The sequence below is a fragment of the Canis lupus genome, chromosome 31, assembly GCF_048164855.1.
Source record: "Canis lupus baileyi chromosome 31, mCanLup2.hap1, whole genome shotgun sequence".
NCBI classification, from domain to species: Eukaryota; Metazoa; Chordata; class Mammalia; order Carnivora; family Canidae; genus Canis; species Canis lupus.
Window position 1 is genome coordinate 42,074,726 of NC_132868.1, and position 22,512 is coordinate 42,097,237.

Consider the following 22,512-nt stretch of genomic DNA (forward strand, 5'->3'; position numbering starts at 1 on the left):
GATCTTTGAAAAAAGACTAAGTTACTAAGCTTTCAGTTCCAGGGCCAAAGTGTTGGCTGAAATGCTGCAGAGGAACCCACGAGAGACTGAAAGACTGTTACCCGTGGGGGGTCTCCACACTGGAAATAGGGCAGCCGGGAAAGAAGAACGTAGGCTACAGTCTCCCGACCCTGGCCAAACCCCAGCTCTGCAATGTGCCGGGTCCGTTGCGTGGGAAATGCTACCGGGCATCTCTGGGCTTCAGCTTTCATTATGCAATCATGTCCACGATGATAGCACTGAGGGCGCCTATGCAAATAAAACGGCTGAAATACATGAAAATCTTTGTCGTCCATTCGGCACTCTGCAAGTGTTAGGCAAGAGGAGCCGGAGGAAGTTTGGAGGGATGATTCCTGGCCACCACCCCTGCCTCCTGTACCCCCCTTCATTATTTTCTATCTTTTTCCACTGAAAATTGAAGGTTTGAAGTTCTTGGGCTAATATTCAAGAAAGTAGCGCTTCTAGAAGCTACCACAGGGGTCGTAGACCTGACTCGACCACATCAAACAAGAGCCTGGTGAGCACCAAATACAAACCGACTAAATTCAACTGCTTAACCAAGACACTACTTTATTTGAGCAGGTTGCAAAGACCATCTTGCACCAGGCACTTTCAAAAAACTCAAGAAGGGGATCCCTGGGTGGCTCAGTGGTTTAGCACCTGCCTTCGGTCCAGGGCGTGATCCTGGAGACCCGGGATCGAGTCCCGTGTCGGGCTCCCTGCATGGAGCCTGCTTCTCCCTCTGCCTGCGTCTCTGCCTCTCTCTCTCTCTCACTCTGTTGTCTCTCATGAATAAATAGATAAAACATTAAAAAAAAAAAAACTCAAGAAGTTGTTATGAAGTGTTTCTTAAGCTGATGGGGTATATTCCTATAAATTTTTTGGAAAATAAATACACCTTCCCAAGGTGACTTACTATTTTATAAAGGTGCTGAATACCAAGGATGTAACTCTCGATGTACGTAAACACTCTTCAATCCAAGAATGTTAAGTGACTACAAGCTATAAAAACACTTTCAGAGCAGCAACATATTAAAGCCATTAGCCAAGATAGGAAGATTTTAGAAACGTGCTTTCATTTTTATGGGAAATCAGGGCCTCAGTGATGGAAAGAGTATGGGATGAGAAGTCCGTCCACTCAGGCTCAGCCAAAGCTTGGCCACTGACTCACTTGACTTTAGACAAATCACTTAACTTTTCAGAACCCCAGTTTTCTCTGGGTAAATTAGATGCATGTTAAGTCTTTTTCAACCGTAACATTCCGTGTATATCGTTATTTTAAATTCTTATTCTAACCTAAATTTCATTTACAACCTTCCCTTTTCTAAAACTAGAAAATTGTGAGTTGGTCCTGCAATATAATTATTTCCAATCTACTCGACTGAAATGGATTTTAACTTCAGAATGAAATGCTTTTATGCCTAACCCTTGACATGGAGTGCAGTAAAGTTTCTCATCAGACTACCAATGAGCCAAGCACAGGCCGAGTTTACTCTCCAAAAATGTATTTATCACTGAATGCTAATTTCACCATTCAGCAGAAAATACCATGAATTAAAATGATAAGTAAATGCATTTTTTTCCAACTGCAGGATAACCTCTAAAATGACTCCTTTACTGACTTTATTGTGGGTTAATTTGACTTCCCTAAAATCACTGTGTCTCCCGATGTACCTGTCTTAACTGACATGGCACTTGTCCTCTGCCTCGGCCTAACAGCACAGCGTTCCTAGGTCGGCCCCATCTCTCTTACCTCTGGACAATCTGGCAGAAAAAAATGAAAATGAAGGGCTTGGTTTCAGGATATCTAACTATTCCGAGGCTCTATTCATTCTTCTCTAAAAAGGGGATTGTTGATGCTTGAAGTAAACAGTAGGTCAAATACATGTCAACTATGTTTTCACCGTTTGTTATTTTAGCAAATAATTCACTGAACACTGAACTAAAAAAAAGTACCCATCATATGTTTCTTGATATCCACCCTTTTTTTTTAATTTATTTTTTTATTGGTGTTCAATTTACTAACATACAGAATAACACCCAGTGCCCGTCACCCATTCACTCCCACCCCCCGCCCTCCTCCCCTTCTACCACCCCTAGTTCGTTTCCCAGAGTTAGCAGTCTTTACGTTCTGTCTCCCTTTCTGATATTTCCCACACATTTCTTCTCCCTTCCCTTATTTTCCCTTTCACTATTATTTATATTCCCCAAATGAATGAGAACATATAATGTTTGTCCTTCTCTGACTGACTTACTTCACTCAGCATAATACCCTCCAGTTCCATCCACGTTGAAGCAAATGGTGGGTATTTGTCATTTCTAATAGCTGAGTAATATTCCATTGTATACATAAACCACATCTTCTTTATCCATTCATCTTTCGTTGGACACCGAGGCTCCTTCCACAGTTTGGCTATCGTGGCCATTGCTGCTAGAAACATCGTCCACCCTTTTTTTGAACAAGTTGTTCCCATTTTCTAAACAGAAGAGTGTTCTTTCAATGCACAGTACCATTTGCTACGTTCAATTTGACTAAACAGTTTCAAATTCCTACCACACAGTCTAGATCCAAACACTGTACGAAGCTCTGGAGATGTAGAGATGAAGACCCCCCTAAGATGCTGTCCTAGTCTTCACATGTTTCTATTTAGTGAGGGGAGTATTCCTGTAAGTCAAAATGACAAACTACAGCTATGCACACTTGTATATTATTTAATTGTTTATTATAAGTGGTACAAAGGCATGTACTAAATACTGTGGCGATACCAAGGAAGAGACAGTTACAAATCCTTACTAGGGTGTCCCAGGGAAATTTCACAAGGAAGGTGACATATGGAGATTGAAGAAGTTACCCAGACAGAGAAGGAACTGATGGTAGAGGAAGCAACATGAGCGAAACCCCAGAGGGAAGCAAGTGGTAGAGAATGCCAAGACCAACACGATCAGAGTGAGGAAAATAACAAGAGATGATCTGGACACTGAACGTCCTGCCAGGATCTTAAAAATCAATCAATCAATCAATCAATCAATCAATCCTGGAGAAAATGCATGATGAACAAAGATTTTTAGCCAAAGTTGTTAAATGTTCAAATTTGTATTTGTTTGGGAATGCTAACTCTGAGGACAGGACTGCGGATCAACTACAGATGGGTAAACTGGAATAAGTTTAAATGAGGGAGATTAGGGAGTTACCCTCTTTGGGGAAAGGTAAGGATAGAGAACCCAGATCCCAGAGACATTTAAGAGGTGGGCCTCGCAGTACTTGGTGATCAGATGCGTGTGGAGGTGAAGATAGAAAGAATTAGGAAGAGGGAAGAGTCAGAACTAGTTCCAACATATCTAGCTTGGAGAACAGAAGAGGAAGAGCGGTGCTAATGGTAGAAGAAATGTACAGACGGACGTTAAATGTAGACTATAAGGGCCTTCGACATCTCAAAGTGAAATATTCTGTTGTTTTTAAGAAAAATGCAACTGAGCTCAAGTAAAGGTGGATGCTAGACAGAGGTAACACAAGGTCTGAGGCTCACTGGGGCCTCAGCAACAGCAGAGGTCACGAGAGTAGATGTGATAACCTACGAGAAGTTTATACAGGAAGAAAATAGGAATAAGGACAGAAGCCTGAAGAAGGGACAGGGAAGGAAGGAAGAGGAGCCTACAAAGAATACTGAGAAGTGGTTGAAGAGGCTGGAATGGACCTAAAGTCACTGCTTGAAATGGGAGAGGCGGAGCCTATCAAAACACAAAAGAGCAGTGAAGACCTGTTCTAGGAAGCAGTGAGGAAAACTTTTCTGGTTGATTGTTCTACCAAGAAATTTCCAGATACGCATACCAAAGGGCGAAATGGAGTTCTGGATCCATCTGGCACAACACACGGCCTGTACTGAGTCTTGGGAAGCAGGACCATCAGGAATGATTAAGACAATACGTACGACAGAGGGAATCCAGCCTGGTCAGAGAGAATGGCTGGGAAAGACATGCCTGGGGAGGTGAGGATGGAGATACGATGGGGAGATCAACCTTAGCTAGGGGAAAGGAAACAAAATCTTATAAAAAGAGGGATTATCGGGTGGCAATTCTCTATGGAGGGAGAGACGAGGGTCTGAAAAAAAGTCAGTAAGGCTTGAACTCTGAGGGAAAGAACAAGCAGATGACATTGCAGATGTGATAAGAACAGGCCACGAAGGACCCAGAAATCATGGGAATGAGAGGCTATTAAATGCTTTCGGGTGGGGAGGCGGACATGATCAGATTTTGCATTTATGACCCAGTTGAGTGGTTTAGTGGAGGAGGCTCTACAAACATAAGGAATAGGATTTTCAAAAATGACATTTAAGAGTGAGCATAAGATGGAGGTTTGAAGCTAAATGTGCTCAGGATTCACGCTTGTTAATGAAAACCAGTGGGAAGGATTTTTATCTGCCCTTCTCTGCATCACAGGAGATGCCTCCTTGTTTGGCACAGAGCAATACCTGTTTGAGATGTGGAAGTAAATCACCGGTATCAGGAACTACAAATTTCCTGGAGGACCAGGAAATCACACCCTTCCTTCCGTCAGGATGAATATAAACTCCTTAGCAAAGCAAACTGAACCTGGAAAAGATCCTTCAGAATCTGGCTCTGCCTCCTTCAACCTCGCCTGCTCCCACCTTCCCCCTCTTCACCTTACATGCTCTCATTTTGGGGTCTCTGTCCCTGCCTGTTTTCTCTACCTGGGTAAGGCTTACCCATCCATCCTTCAGGTCGCAGCTTTGGAAAACCTTCTTTGACGAAGTCCTCCACACCGAAATGAAGCAGATGCCCCTCACGCACGCCTGTGGGCTTGGTAGGCCCAGCTTGTCTGCAGCCCGTAGGCGCCAAGTCCACCCTCTGGGTGCTACTCAGCTGGCAGCTGGGGGGAAGGCGGGGAAGCTGAGGTGCTATGGGCAAGGGGGTGCCCACACGCAGGGCAGAGACGGTCCGAGGCCGAGGCGATCAGCAACAGGTCAGGGGGTAAAATCTGACTGTTGCCCTGTTGCTCCCATACACTGGAAGGGATTCTTCTGTGAATGTTAACACTCATCTATTTTTTTAAAAACATCGAGAGATGAGAATGACCCAGGGGGAGACTATGGCCAAGCCTCTCCCGACCTGCCTCCGACAAGACTATTCACTAGAAATCTTGCCATCCCTTCAAAAGCTTTGCAAACAGAAGTGGCATTAGGAGAACAGCAGTTGCTAAGAGATTTCAAGGCGGGGTGTGGGGGGTGATGGAGGAGAGGGAGCTTGCTTCCAGGAGCTTCAGGGAGGGTGACAGGACTAGGACAAGAGCGAGGCCGGCGTGGCCTCTGATGGGCCCGGGCCAGCGCACAGCCTGCCCACCCTCCGGGCCTTCGGCCACAGCCCTCTGTGAGGCAGCCATGCTTTGCACTCCTCGCACACTCACACCAACTGGAGCCAAGGGGCCCAGACCATGCTCTCCTCGTCCCAGCACCTCCTGCACCTGCTCAGGGACCTGGGAGGGCAGCAGAGGCAGGCCCTGAGCAATGCAGAGTGCCCTGACCCCGTGCCCCATGGCGAACACAGGGACTGGCAGCAACAGTGAAAATTGGGGCTTTTACTCAGGTCGCCGAGAGGCTCACACCCCCAGACTCCCCAGTGACTGGCCCGTGGAGACCAGCCGTTGGCCCAGTGGGCCCATTTTTTCCCTGCTCCGTGAAATGAATCAGCTGGGAGCTGAGAAAGCCCATCACCCACCACATAGGGCCACTGCTGAGGCACCTGACCAGGGCAGCACTGCTCCTCCTTTCCCGGTGGACTCCAGCTGACCCCTGGCCGTAGAATCAATTGAAGAGATTTGCTCTAGGGAGAGCTTCTAGAACACAGTGTAATGAGGAGACAAGGGAACTGATGCAGGAGCGGGGTCCCAGGCCCCCGCCGGCCCAACCCGGAGCTGCTGTCCTCTCCAGCACATCTCATCCAACTCATCATCCAACCCATCATCCAACTCATCATCCAACCCATCATCCAACTCATCATCCAACTCATCAACCAACTCATCAGCCAACTCATCATCCAACCCATCATCCAACTCATCAACCAACTCATCATCCAACTCATCATCCAACTCAAGGTGTTCGGAGGCCAAGAAACCTTTTCCCACATTGATTTAACCTTGAAACACTCAAGGTCGAGCAAATTCGCCACATTGGCTGAGCAGGGGCAACCAGGGCAGCAAGAGAATTATTAAAAAATGACCTCTGCTTTTTCAGGTTTACCAAAGGCTCCGAGCTACCTGCTTGACAGATCTGGCAACTTGACGTGTGCCTTATGGCTTCTTTAAGCCAACTGGCTGCTTTGAACTTGACGAGTTTCCAGGAAGTGGATATTTTAATCTTGCGAATTCTCCATTAAAAGCAAATAACCATTTGTTGCTTACAATAATGAAAATATCCACATGGCCTCATTGCTCCAGCACTAAATGTTCCATCTGGAGACCCCCACCTCCATCCCTGCTGTGCAGGCCAGTGTGGTAGGAAAGGTAAACGTGTGTCAACGTAAACCACTGTTCTAGAGCTCACTAGCAGTGTGGACACTTGGACCAGTAGTTAACCTCCTGAATTGTTTCCTCACCGGCATCACTTACCACCTACCTCCAAGGGTTATTATGAGACTGAAGAAGATAACATAGATAAAGTACCTAGCACAGGCCATGGCACCAAAGAATATAAACACTATTTCCTTTTGCTCTTTTCTTGGTGCTAACATTTGGTCTGTGTGTCGAGTCAGTCTCCTCTCTAACTCTCAGAACCCACTTGGAGTATAATTCAGGAGAGGACACCTACCCCAAGCAGAAATTCCCATTGTTCTCTCTCTACAAGGAAGCAACCTATCCGTTATAAAAACTCCCCCAAATCTTTGTCTCTAATTTTGTCTCCTCGTAGCCCTGCTCACCTCTACCTGTACTGGCCACAGTTACCTCAAACTCTCCCCCAAGCCAAATGGGTTTCAAAATAAATTCATTTGCGAGAGGAGGACTTTAATGTAATTGTGGGGGTTATAATGCCTAACATTAAATTATTTAAATCTGCAGGTGTATAAAGACTGTGAGTTTGCGTGGGGCACCAAGCGGGTACAGCCAGTTAAGAGTCTGATTCTTGGTGTCAGCGCAGGTCATAATCTCAGAGTTGTGAGATCCAGCCCTGCCTCAGACTCTGCACTGAATGCAAGAAGTTTCTCCTTCTCCCTCTGCCCCTCCCCGCTCCCGTGCCCCCCCCCATCTCTCTCTCTCTCTCTAAAATAAATAAATAAAGCTTAAAAAAAAAGAAGACTGAGTTTTCATGGAAAGTTCTATAGCTGGTCAAATGTAAGAACCTAGGAAAAGAACTAGAATATTCACTGGGTCTTGTTGAGGATTTGTCAGCAAACTCCTGCCAATCGAACGCTAAGGAGCTTTTCCATCTGGCTGGAGCTGGAAATTGGAAAGCTACAGGTGATCTGGATATCGGGACCAGAAAAGGGGCTTGAGCGTAAAGGAGGAAGGAATTTTCAGAAAGACAAGATGGCAGTCAGATGCCACTCGAATGCAAATCAGGCAAAAAGTTAGGGAAAAGGGAAGCTAGGCAAGAACCCTATTAAGTTGTACCATCCCTTTGAGGTTAAAACATAATTATCTTGGATTGAATTACTAGAAAATTGGGCTCTTTGAAGTTAAGCAAGCTGAAAACAGCTTCATAGAATGCTAAAAATTCAAGCATGAAAAAAGACTTTAAGTGTTACTTAATCATCCAAAGTTTGGGTGCCTGCTGTAACATCCCATGAAATGATGCCTCTATTCTGGAACACCTCCCATGACTTGAAAATAAATCACACACATTCCACTTCAGAGGACTCTGACCATTTGAAAATTCTTCCAAGTCTTCACAGAAAATGTAATTATACATTCACATGACAGCCCTTCAACTATCGGAGGGTGGCTACCACATCACCCAGGTTATCTACTTTCCGGAATATGTATTATTTCTATGAACACACCGTTTAAATGACATGACTTACCCGCACCGGCTACTTTCATTCCTACAACCTTGAATCACACCCCCTTTTCTTTGAAAGCCTCATCACACCATTAGCCAACAGTGTACTCACTGCCGCATGACACTTCCTATCCTTTACAGTAGAGTTTTTGGAAACTAATAAAGGGCCATATACTCAGACCTATTAAAATCTGGCATTTTGGAGTCACTCTATCTTTCAGATAGTAAAGTTGTTTGGCTGATGACTCTATGACCCACCATTTGGATAAAAGGACCTATTTCGTCTTCAAAGTCATTGGCAAAAATATAAAAATGACAAGGTTGAAAATAGAAACTTCCCTCCCATTGAATAGAAATCCATTATTTCCACTGAATATTGGGATCCAGTCTGTAGTCTACATCTTGTCCGCAACTTAGAGGACTTTGTCAAATTTCTTTACGAAGTTCAAATATATAGTATCATTTCGGCTACAAGGTAAGAAGTTAACAAGTCCCAAAGAAGGATGAAGCCAATCTAGTAAGACCTTGTATCAACCCATTCTATGTCCCAATGATCATTTTCCACTTCTGGTAAATCATAAATCTTCATTAAATAAGCCACCTCTGCTGATACTGGGGTTATGTATAAAAATAACCTTTTTATTTTCTAAATGAATACTGATCTGTTTAGAGATAAAATACCATGATATCTGGGATTGTGTTAAAATTGTCAGTAAAAAAAAAAAAAAAAAAAAAAAGGCTGGTGGAGTTGTAATTGATTAACAAGAGATATGGCTAAACGCTGACAGAAATGAGTATTATGATCACAGAGATCACCTTTCATTTAAATAATTATTAGAATAATTCCTCAACTTCTGTCTCCTACATCTTACCCAGTTTCCACAATTTCTCTGTAATAACAAATAGTGATTCAGTTAATTTGTTTGAATTTTCTGAGTACCCTAAGGTGTCATTCGTCTGCTTCATATAATTTGGATTCATTTGAACTGCTAACGCTCTCTCATCACTTCATTTGTATTGAGTTTGTATTTCCTATTCCAATGTTTGCCCCACTCTTTTTAGTATGAAGATCAAACTGATACAAGGAACTCTGCTGGGTAATATATAATACAGCGTCTCCTTCCCCAGTGTCGGTACATGGCCTCTGCTTGATGTGTTACTTGCTCTGAATTGAAGAAATTCCATTTTATTTTTATTGTCAGTGGTACTTTCTGCAAATATGAGTATACTTGAGCCTTTTGGACATTATCCTTATACATATGTCTCATCCCTATATACTTTTTAATTTATTTGTACACTTTTTTTCTATCACTTACACGTATCTTGCAAAAATCTGAGTTCATCGGAGATCTCTCTATGTAATGATTTTAATCTCTTTTTGGAATTCCCCCTAATTATTATCAGATGGATGGCCTATAATATGCAGAGTTAAAACTGTATTTCCAAATATGTTGTCATCTTCTCCTTGATACAGCATGCCATAAATCATTCCTATCTTTTTCTTGATTTTTTTTTTTTTTTTTTGACATCTACCCACTTGAAGTATGTGTAGCACATGGCTGACACGGACGGGTTTCCCATCAGTGGTTATCATGAACTCTAAGAAGTCAGAGGACTTCCCTCACAGCTCCGCTCCTTTCAACTGTCAATAAATTTCTCCTATATAACAGAGGCAGACCCAGAGGAACTGTTGTTCTAATGGCCTATGTTTTAGGAAATTGTTACCAATTTCTGGAAAGACCTCATGAGCTTGCAAGCACTGAGCTTCTTAGCAGGTTGAGAATTCTAGCAGATTTTTAACTCAAATCCCTCAATCATGACTATGCTTTGACACAGGTCATCTTTTGGGCCTCTGTCAAAAGCATATTATCTCTTCCTTCCATCTCGTCAGGAAGCTTGAAAACACTCCTCCAACAATATAATTTCTGATTCCCTTTTCAATTTCCTCAGTGATAGATCAGTGTAGAAACTCATAATGGTGTAGACTGTCTCCTTGATACTTAACTATACTTCTAACTTCTTATCACAAAATGTTTATTCCTTTCAAAGGGATACTATCACCATTTTTCAACTTTAAATCGTATCTCAATGAATCTCAATGATAATTATGAAAGCATACAAACCTCTTGCCATGTATTAAAATCTCCCTGTGTCTAGGGGCACTTGGGTGGCGCAGTCGGTTAAGTGTCCAACTCTTGGTTTGGGATCAAGTCATGGGTCATAGGATCAAGTCCCCCTTCAGGCTCGGCACTCATCAATCTCTCCCTCTGCCCCCTCCTCCTATGCACATGCATGCACGCCCTCTCTCTCTCTAAAATAAATAAACAAATATCTAAAATAGTAAGTTAATTAATGGGTTAATTAATTAAATCTCTCTTTGCCTTGCCCCTTTCCTATGTTCTTCAGAAGAATGTGTTAGGGGCTATAATTTTGACTTTTAGTACCATTGCTGATTTTCCATGCAAATCACTCTCCCACTTTCCTTATTACTACCTTCACTTTCCAAAAGTACAGTCTACCAGGGTATTTGATTATTTGTCTTCTTCTTCATATTTACATTAAATCCCAACCATAGAATTTTGAGATCTAGCCTCATCTCGCCAAAAACGAACCATGCCAGGGTCTTAAGTTATGGATCAAAAATGCAAATTCTACTTCAGCAACACCAGTGCCATCCACTCAACATCAATATTTTCCCCTTTCATATATTTATTCAACCAACTTCTATCAAGAAAACATTTTGTACAACGTGTTGTGGTAACAACTCAAGTTATAATAGTGGGAAGACACACAATGCCTGCACCCTCTAATGAACATGTTAAACAAATAAACAGGTTATTTTAACACTCATCCAGGCTCCATTCCCAGACAAGTAGTAACAGGGACACCTGTTGTATAACCAAGTTCTTGCATTTCTTGTGGGACTTCTATGACATTGTTACTTACCACAAGTCTTTTCTGAGAGACACAATCAACATCATGTGAATCAACAGAATGCGATAACGGATGGCAGGACTGGATATATTAGTGAGAACTCTGTGTCACATTTCATCTACCTGACCCAGGAAAACAGCACTGTCCAATTTCCCATGTCAGGTTGACATAAAACTACCACCATACAACTGACACCATAGCCCGAATGAGAAGACACAACCACCCCTGTGCATGTCTTCCTCCTTGGCCTTGTAAACAGGCTTACCAACATAGGCAAGACCTAGCACTTTCAATGATCGTTCTGTGGAGCATGAGATGGTACCATTTCTTCCAAAGATCCAAATTCCCCTTTACTGGGAAGATCCCATATACATAGTATAACAATCTAAAGGGTACCCTCTGAGTGTCTAAATCTTCCACTTGCTAGTAGTATTTATCTCTTTCTCTTTTTCATCAACATTTCCTTCTCCCTTTATTCTCTGATTTAGTTCTTCCATTCAGACTGGCAAGCACACATCATCATTAGCCAACTGGAGTTTAGAAAGGCTTATATCTCCATGGTTTCTCCTTTATAATTACAGAGTGTAAACTTTTTTTTTTTAAGATTTTTATTTATTTATTCATGAGAGACACAGAGAGAGAGGCAGAGACACAGGCAGAGGGAGAAGCAGGCTCCCTGTGGGGAGCCCGACATGGGACTGGATCCCGGGTCTCCTGGATCAGGCCCTGGGCTGAAGGCGGCACTAAACCTCTGAGCCACCCGGGCTTCCCAGAGTGTAAACTTTTTAAGTGAAGAAAAGTCCTTATTCATCCTGACGCAGTCCCCTAACACCAGACTCCCTGGCACCGGGCCTGGCAGCTCAGGGAACAAGTAAATGCCTACTGAGGTGACTTGAGACAGGAAGAGGGAGTGGATAGCTCCCATAATTGGGCTTCAGACAGGAAAACGAACATCCTGCAGGCTTAGACACTCATTTCTGCCATAACACACACCTTGTGGATTATTATAAGAAATAAAGATCTTTATAGCTTCCCTTAGGAAACAGCCCTTAAACTCCTGTAACTCATTGCCGAGAGGCTCCTAGGAATACTGCCCTCAGGGAAGCCAGTCGTGTGGCCCCTCTCCTTCACCCTGGGCCCTCTTCTGTTCCGAGCTTGGGGCCTGACCTACTTCTCGTCTGCTCAAAGATCCCTTTATCTCCCTTGGCAATACCCGTCACACACACTCACAAATCTATAAAACCCTTCTTAATCACTCTTCCTATCTGCCCTAGACTTCTCAGAGTCCGTTTTAAAAAACACCACCTACTGCATCTTATTCCTTTAAAAACATAAGCAGGAGGTAGGGAGTGGGAAGATATTTTATTTATGAACAGATTTGGCATGAGCACTGAAGCTCTTTTTTTTTTTTTTTTTTTGCACTGAAGCTCTTTACCTTGATTGTACACACTCACGTGAGCCCAGAAAATGGAGAGATGCTGACTGGCCCCCTTCCACTGCCAAGGTGCTTGAAAAGTCAGGCTGCTATGTCAAAGGCCCATTTCTGAATGCTTTCAAAGAGCTCAAACATGGACAAACTAGCAAGTAGGGTAAGAGGGAAATAAAAATTCAATATTTAGATTCCCTCATGTCCTTTATGTCACTGAGTGACTCCCCTCTGCTCTATTGAGGAGGAAGTCATAGACATTTTCCAAACCAAAACATTAAGTGACACAGTTGAAATTCCTAGTATTCACCCTAAGGAACTTCTCCATTTAAAATGATAGTCAAGGGATCCCTGGGTGGCGCAGCGGTTTGGCGCCTGCCTTTGGCCCAGGGCGCGATCCTGGAGTCCCGGGATCGAATCCCACATCAGGCTTCCGGCGTGGAGCCTGCCTCTCCCTCTGCCTATGTCTCTGCCTCTCTCCCTTTCTCTCTCTGTGACTATCATAAATAAATAAATAAAAATAAATAAATAAATAAAATAAAATGATAGTCAAAATTCCACGTACCTGTGTAATAATCAGGGTAGAACTCAAGAATATTGTAAAGTCTGCAATTTGCCCAGCTCTGAGGACAAAAAAAAAAAAAAAAAAAGGAGGGGCACATTCAGATTCAGAGTCTCTAGTAATAACCACATAGCCAAATACATACTCTGACGTATCCAGGTCCATATTATATAGATTTTCATATTTTATCATATTCCCAAAATATCATCATGCTAATTTACTCCATTCATCACAGGTACAAAGTTTGACCAATAGTTCCTATGAGCATAAACAAAATACTCCAACAGAAAGAAAAATGATGCCAGAGAAATTCCTCCATTTCAAATGATTTATTCCTTGATAATAATCCATTACTATTAATATGGAAGGGAAAGTTCTAGGCATAACGTTCTACATACTACCCAGGGGTAAGGAATTCTGGTACCAAGGAAAACCATGGAAAGAAAACACACAAAACAATAAGGCTGGATTCCATGAGTGAACAAAGGAAAAAGGGGGAGGATAATCCCCCTTCCTATCTGTATTAGCTTCCTAGCGTTTCCACAGGCTGGTGGTCTCAGCAACCGAAATTTGTCTCCTCACTTTCCAGAGACCAGAAGTCCAAGATCAAGGTATCCGAAGGGTTGGTTTCTTCTCAGGCCTCTCTCCTAAGCTATTAGATGGCTTTCTTCTCACTGTGTCCACCTATGGTCTGCCTTCTGTACCACTTTCAGTCCAAACTTCCTCTCCTAAGGACACCAATCATATTGATTTAGGGCTCACCCTAATGATCATGTTTTAAATTAATTACCTTTTTAAAGACCTGTCTTCAAATATGGTTACATTCTGCAGTATTGGTGGTTAAGACATGAACATATGAATTTTGAGGGAACACAACTCAGCCCATAATATCATCCTCCTGCAGTGCAAGTGGGGAGACAAATCTGGAGAGGAGAAATGCTTTATAAGGATCTCAGTTGTTTGCTAAAGGATTAAGCTAATATAAAGGATTAGATTGGGATCCCTGGGTGGCGCAGTGGTTTGGCGCCTGCCTTTGGCCCAGGGCACGATCCTGGAGACCCGGGATCGAGTCCCACATCAGGCTCCCGGTGCATGGAGCCTGCTTCTCCCTCTGCCTGTGTCTCTGCCTCTCTCTCTCTCTCTGTGACTATCATAAATAAATAAAATAAAATAAATTAAAAAAAAATAAAATAAAATAAAGGATTAGATTGTCCAATCAGGCTCACCTAAATCAAAGATCTCTCCAGCATCAAGGTTTACTAATAATTTCAAAGGATATATGCAATCCAAAGGCTCAGATGAAGCAGAAAAGGTATGGAACATTCCATGGGATTCTCCAGGTCCTTCCATCTAATATTGGAAATGTGCTACCCTGCCCAGAGTAACAGTGAGGTCTCCATTGAGGTACATGGGGGCCTCACACAAGAAATACTTATGACATAAAAAAAAATCCTCCATATTATACCAAGCTTCGAGGACCTTTTCCAGCAAGTCATGCCCCTTAAGCCCATATACCCTAAATTTGGTTACCATAAGTCATCTTAAACCAGGAACATAAGGATTGTCTTCCTTGCAAACCTCATTAATTTATTTACCAGAAGTTTCAGCTATCAGCATGCTTACAAGACATTGGGCCAGTTCACCTGCCTGTTCCTTCCCCCAGGAGCATCTTTCTAGTAACCAGGAGAGAAGTAGATCTGGGCCAGCTGCTTCCCTGAGGAGGGATCCAGTGCAATGTAAACCCACTCTCCTGCTTCTCTACGCAATATTCACTATGTGATACATTGCTCGCTCATGTCAAAAATAATAAATTTTGAGGACATTTTATGGGGTGAAATCAGTTTCATTATCTTTATGCAAAACAAGTGCATATTCAGTCAGGACTATAACCTGCTAAATGGTTGTATACACAATGTTGTTACCATACGCAGAAACGTCACTACAACGACATTTAGGGTTCAACTTCATTGAAGAATTTATTTGCAGTGGGCACCCATTGAGCTTTATATTTAATGCCTCCATTTCTGGCAACTTCTTTCCCCTTTCCCATCATGTACATGATAACTTCAGGAGCAGAGCCCGGCCCCCACTCCACTCCAACAGACTCCCCTCACTAGATTCCAGCCCCAGCCAAATGAATCTAGCAATCTAAAAGTGAACACCTGATTCTAGCTGAGGCCAAACCCCTTCCCTGAGAAAGTAATTCCAGCTTTTATCTTTGATGTTCTCTTGAACTCAATAGTTCTCAGCAGCCACTTTTCTGCTATACACATGAAAACCAGTTCTGTGGCGAAAGAAAAGAAGTAATCAGATACACTAGAGGAGCACAGGTGAGAAATGGAGACAGCGTCCTGACAGCAAGCCAGTCCCAGCTTCTAGGCCATTCTGGCTGTGTATCTGCCATCGGGTTCTGTACAACTACAGGGCTTACATCTTAAAAATGATTTCTTCTCTTAAAAAAAAAGCATTTTCTATTGCTTTTGGCCAAAAGAATCCTAGCATGTCTCTACAGATCTAACTTCAAACTCTGGCACTGCCATTTCCTGATTGTGTGACTTTAAATTATTTATTCTCTCCAAGTTGATGCTTCTTTATTCATAAAATCTGGATAATATCATGCACCTTACATATTCAGGGTTTTTTTTAAAAGATCAACTTATTTATTTGAGAGAGAGAAAGAATGCAGAGGGGAGGGGCAGAGGGGGAGGGAGAGAATCTCCACTGACTCCCCACAGAGCACAGAGCCCAACGTGGGGCTCAATCTTGTGACCCTAAGATCATGACTTAGCCAAAACCAAGAGTCAGACGTCTAACTGACTGAGCCACCAGGCACCTCAACAACTCTGTTTTTGTAAATGAAATACTAAAATTGTATGGGCCATAGTATGCGCTCTGTAAATAGCAGATGTTAAAGGAGACTGATAGCTCTAGTTGCCACTCTTGGGATCTACTGTGGTATTCACAGCAAGGCCACACTTTCCCTCAGGGTTCCCACCCAGTGGCTGCTAAACCTGGCCCATTATTGTCCAAGGCCGGATTCTTCCAACGGGCAGTCTTTGCTCAAGGACTTCCCAACAACCTGGTCAAAACTTTCTCAGAAATACACCGTAGTCTGTGACTCCTGCTACCCAGTCCTTTCTTTTCTCTTTCCTTTCACAAGTCCTAAACCTGCATCACTGCCTAAAGACTCTATCTACTGACTCCTATTCCCTCCTCTTTCACCTTTCGCTGGCATTTGTCCCCAGAATCTCAATCATATATAATCCCATGTTGACCTCAGCTTCTCAAAGGACCTGACCTGACACAATGAGAATATACTGCAGTGATTACTCTACTGATAGAGTACTACTGCTGTATATTCACAGCACATCCTGCACCGTAGCAGCCCTTCTTAACTGTTCTGTATCTCAATTTGTAGCTGAGCCTAGACATGATCTCACATTTTTCTTTAAGATACACATTCACTGTCAATTGATCTCAGTTGGCGTATTTACACAATAACTTCCAATTTCTACTAAGAAATGAATGAAACACTTTGCCAGAAGTGACTAAAGAAAACATCTCTCCCTTGGTTCTTTCCAGATCCTTTTCAGCTTTCCTTGTTACGTGGCTGTATCCTTCACTAAACCCCTTCTTTGCCTCAGGTTGTGTAAACTCCAAATTATCTGTTCCACATCAGTATAGTATAATTATTAAAGCTGACAGTCTGTGGACTTCAATTTTTATATCACATCTGAATTGCAGACCCCAGTGCAACTTCTCCTAACATCTTACTAAAAATACAAGTGAAATTAAAGAAAAAAATAAAATACCAAAAAAATAAAAAAATAAAAAAATAAAATAAAATACCTACTATAGAAAATCTAAGAATGTCAATTTGTTGCTAATGTAAAAAGAATTTGCATGAACTATAAGATGAACTATAAGACCTATAGAACAAAATGCAGAATCAAGTCATGGGAAAACGCAAGATTGGATACCAGCTCTAAGCATGTCGTTTTTGACAAAGACAGGGACACACTGTTTCCCTCTCACACTCTCTGCCTGCCCCATGGTTCAAGGTTGTAGGGTCCAAATCAGTTGGGGGCAATCCAAGGGTACTTTTTTTGAGGTGGCCACTATGCTAGCTTCTCCCTCAGTTAATACCTCCCTTCCTACATCCATATAGAGAATACAATTCAGAAATCAACATGTACTATTGTATAGATAGATGATGCCACGTTGTGTCCTGGAAGGAGAAGCACCAGCACAGAAAGAGGAGAAGATCTAGGAATTGTCAGCGGTAGCTAGCAGCATTTTGCAGCTTTTCAAGTCCTTCCTTGCTTCCAATTGTCAGAAGTCAGGTACTGAGAGTAAGAGACCCTACCTCAACCAGACTCTGTGTAAGTCAAGTATCTAATTAAAAATACGTATAGGACTAAGAATCTGCATAATAATCTACTTTGCAGACCTGGGTTCGAGAACAGTATTTAACAAGATTCATTTGACTAAGAGGGGAGCCAAGGCTGATATACCTTCTTTGTTGGCAAATACTGGGCCTGGGCCTATTTGTTTCGATTCACACATAAGGATGCAAAAAATTCATAAGAACTATAGGGAAAATATTCTAGAGATCAATGGAACACCAATCTGATCAGAAGAAACGCATACTTCTGAAAAAGACAGACTAGAGGAAACTAAAACTGAAAGGCAGTCAAGATGAGTATCAAAATAGAGCTACCAAATGCAACAGCCAACAGTTATTAATTGGGTTCTCACTGTACATCATATGATGCCAAGGAGTCACACAGAATATCTCATTTCCTACTCATAGCAACCAAACGAAGCCATGTATTATTATCCATTTTTTTTTTTAGACAAGGAAACAGGCTCGGACAACCACTGATGTAGGAATTTGCAGAGTTAGGATTTGGGCCCAAACTGTCTGATTCAGAATACACACTTACTGGAACTGTGGCTTTCAGTTTCCCCAAGTTATAGTAGGGACTAACATTTCTGTGAGATTTTGATTAATAAAGTAGAAAAGAAATACCTAGACAATTCAAAGAATCCGAGTTTCAGTTGAAAGACGTAAAGAAATTAGTACCTGGCTATTAAATTGTGTACCTTAGAATTTATCTTCTCAAGAATCAATGTATCATGTGCAAAATTAATCCTAAGCTAATTCACAAAGAAAATAAACAAAGAAAAAGTAGAACAAATAAAAATTGTAACTCACTTTCTCTGCCTATAAGCAATTAGTAATATAATACAGTAATAATGCTTAATAATAAAATAATAAAATAATAAAAATAAAATAATAATAATAATGCTTAAAAATAAAAAAATGCTTAATAATAAAATAATAAAATAAATGCTTGATAATAAAATGCTTAATAAAAATAATATAAAATAATAAAATGCTTAATAATAAAATAGTCCACATAGTTAGAAATTTTAAAACATCTCACTGAACTATTTGGTCAGGGTGTATACCAACACTGGAATTTTAAAGCTATGTAACAAACTGAAAATGAAAGCTCAGTACATAAAAGTTAGCAAGCTCCTGCCAAGGCTATCTTCTTTTTTTTTTTTAAGTTATTTATTTATTTATTTATTTATTTATTTATTTATTTGAGAGAGAGAGCACGAGTAGGATAAACCAAAGTAAGACAATGTGAATAAACTTTTTTTGAAAATCAAAATTGAATAAATAAAAAAAATCAGTTCTTTAGAAAACAATTTAGGTAAAGTTTTTCCTCTTAAAAATTCGATATTATGGGAGGAAAAAAACCATTCATTGTATTAATATGAATGAGCACAGAGAGAGAAAAATATTTAAGACTTAGTTTTTATAATTTTGCAAGAGAACTCAAACTCAATGAATGAATTTTTAGAAAACTATCCAAATAGAATCAAGGAAGCCTTGACTACATAAATTATCATGAAATAAACTGAAATTTTTATCAACATAATACCCCAAAAAGAGACTCAAGTGTCTATAGGTTTACTATTGATTTTTTTTTAATATTTAGGAGTGATCATTTCCACATTATTAAGCCCTCCCAAAGACTTAGAAAACTATTATAGCTATACAACGCTCTTTATAAAATAATCCAGATTTTACAAACTGTCCACGAAAAAATATACCCACCCTATTAAGGAGTTACAAATATAAATGCAAAATTTCTAAATACAGTGCCAGCCTCGTGTTCAACAGCAAACATGCACTTGGTGACATGAGCTGATTCTCTCACAAGAGCGAGCCGGGCATTACCTCGTGAGGCTCATGAGCGTCGTGTGTTAACAGATCCCACGAGAAGCTCCAACCACGGATCTGTGGCTTCGCGAACTGGCCCTGTCCTGGGAGGACTGAGCCCCAGGCTGGCGGGTGGAGGGCCGGTCAGCGGGGACCTGCCCACGAGGCTGCTGTGGGGCTCCCCGCGCCGCAGGTGTGCACACGCACCTGCCCGAGGCCCGGAGGTCTACGGAAGGCCCTTACCTGGGTGCGGTCATTTGTACGCCGGTGGCCCCAGCTCCCCCAGGCCCCTCAGGGCTGCACCGTGGTACATATACATCTGATTTATATTTCATTTATAGTGAAGGCAAGCTGCCAACACACCAGGGCCCCCGCGGGGTGCCGAGCCTCTGAGCCCCGATGTAGCTCGGGGGCCAGCCGAGGTCACGTCCTCCCCCTGTGACCGGCTCTCGCCACCTCACAGTTTACCTGAGCAGCTGGCAGGGGGTGTCCCTGGTGAAGAGGTGGCCCTGGGGGCAGCTGCCCAGCTGTACCGGAGACAGATGCGGTGGGAACAGCATAGACAAATGCAAGAGGAAACACTGAGCCTCATGATGATCTCCATAAATAAGTGACTTTTTTGGTTTTGGTTTTGTTTTTTTACCAAGAGGGCATTTCTGTGTCATTAAAGGTGACACATTAGCCAACTTATGGGGACGAACACAGAACGCTCTGTCTGGGGAAGTGCGTGCGTGTGTCCCTGTGAGACAGCAATGATGGCCAAGGCCGCCCTGCCTGGGAGGACAGCTTTGTTCATTAGAGACGTTGCAATGTTCGGTGATGACGGGTTTTGCCAGCGAAAGCTTGGCCGGTGAACGCGGTACGGGCTAACCTCAGGGCGCGTGTAGCGGACCGTGCAAAACCTACACGTAGACTGTGAGTTTGGCAGGTGCTGTAGCATCCTCCAGGCCGGTGGAGGAACAAAGTTAGCGCCGCATCATCCCAGCGGAGAGCAGAACGTGCTCAGCTGGCCTTGAGGAGAGGGCGGTGGGCAACTGGTGGCCCTGCGTGCAGGGAAAACCCAGGGCTCAGGGGCCCAGCCACCCAAGTGCGGAGCCACGGCCAAAGACCTGTACCTCACACCACTGGGTTCCCTTCGGGGCGACCTAGTGAACACCCGGGCGGCCCAACCAGTCCGTGCCACCAGTCACTATCCTGGAACGTGACAGGATGGCCACACAGTTCCAGTGATACCCCACGTTCCTGGTACAACTGGGTCGGTTCTGTTTAGGGTAAATTTTCTGTTCTCAACAAAGGGATGCCCGAGGGCCAAAGGTCCATAACTGAGGTGAGTCACATAAACTCATCCTGAATCTGAGCGTGACCACCCATGGCTCCAATGGTGGTAGTTTAAGGATATTTTTAGATATTTTTCTTCCTCAATGTGCTGATTTAGGGCCTTCCAATCCCCACCCTGAAGTGGTAATATCAACTCTAGTCATCCTGATGAGCTGTCTTGAGGGGAAGTCGCCCACATAGCCAACGGTTGGGTTGATTTCTTTGTTGGGCATGTGAGTGGGCCCACCGCACACAGGTCTTTCCAGCAGGTGTCCATCCCATGACCAGACACCACAGAGGCAGCAGAAGTCTAACGTCAAAAAGACAGATATTTAGTAGGACCTTGTATGGGGAGATCTTCTCCTATAAAAATTACACTTCAAATGTTAATGTGGCTGAAGCTTTAAGGATTTGAGCTGGTCACGCATACCATACATGCTGGCCAGGGAGGCAGCACCGTCAGGGATGAGGAGATGGACCCGGGGCAGGACATGTCAGATCGAGACCCTCACCTTCTCCTCTCTTTCAGTGGTGTGTGTTCCATTCCAGGTACAGTGCAGGTTTAGCTTATGGCGGGACAACAGGATCCCAGTGGAAACTGAGTAGATCCCCCTCCCTCGGGGTGCAAAGTAACGCACTATACAACGTTCAATTGCCAATTCCAGTAGACGCCACCTTTCCTAGGCATGATGGGGCCTGGTGTTCTCAGCAGCCACATCGCATCGATTCACAGTGAGAGTCTGTTTCCCACAGTTTCCATATCTTTGCAGCGTTGGGTGTCTGGGCAGGCATGTCTGTAAAACCACCGAGGCCACGCGTGACTGAAGTACTGTCCTGAGGCTTTAACACCTTTGAACAATGAGCCCAGGGCCTACTGCCCCATAGGCAAGACTGGGACCCCCGTGAAAGCAAATGGGCACAGCCCACAACCCCCACCTGCTGCAGTTCCTGAACAGTGAGGGTCGCCTCAGGCTCTCGCAGGCGAACTTCAATGTCTTTCTACATATTCTGATCCCATAAGAGCTCAGTCACTATCATCTGTCCCCGGGCTTCCCGTTGTCCCCACCGTAGAGTTAATCTCTTTAGAACAGGCCAACTGTCGGTGCAAAGGGTTACCTGTCAAGCTCGCCAGTGGCACCAGCCACTCCTCTCTGGGTCCAGCCTGCTGGCTGCTGCGGTTCATTGCTGTTTCCACCCAGATGGGGTCCGTGGTGGACTGACTAGAAGCTGCAGTCCCTGCGGACAGGCTGCCCTGGTTGGATCCGTGGCTGTAGACACCGGGCCTCAGCAGAAGTTTCCCCTCCTGTCTCCGTAGGCCACTGGCACCCACATGCGTTTAGGGGCAGGACATTTGGGGCTCCACATACCCTCCCGGGCCCGGTGGCGCCTGTGTCTGGAGGCAGAGGGCTGCTGGACAGGGTGCCGCTGTGCTACAAGGAGGCTGGGTACCATCTGGTCAAAGTGGGAGTTAGAGCCACGGCGGGCTGAGCTGACGGAGCACGCTCTCAACCCAGCCCTTGATGGGGGCGGGTTCTCCTATTTCCTCACGTCCTACCCCCCAGGCAACTTATATCCGGCAGTTACCTCTCTTTAGGGGGACAGTAGGCTTACGGGAGCTCGGTTGACATTTCTCCTCCGCACTGGCTTGATCACCTTAACCCAGGGACAGAATTTACCAAAAGAGGTGTGCAGAGCTTGACCTTTTAAAATACCAGTGCTCCTCCCCCCACCACTCTCTCGCTCTCAAATAAATAAATAAATCTTTTTAAAAATGGGGTGCCTGGCTGGCTCAGGTGCTTGAGTGACTGGCTCTGGATTTCAGTTCAGGTCGTGATCTCAGGGTGGTGGGATCGAGCCCCTTGTCAGGTCTGCACTCAGCAGGGCGTCTGCTTGAGATTCTCTCTCTCTCCCTCTACCCGTCCTCCATCTCAAATAAATAAATCTTTAAAAACTAAAATGAAATGAAATGAAATATCAGTGCTCTTCA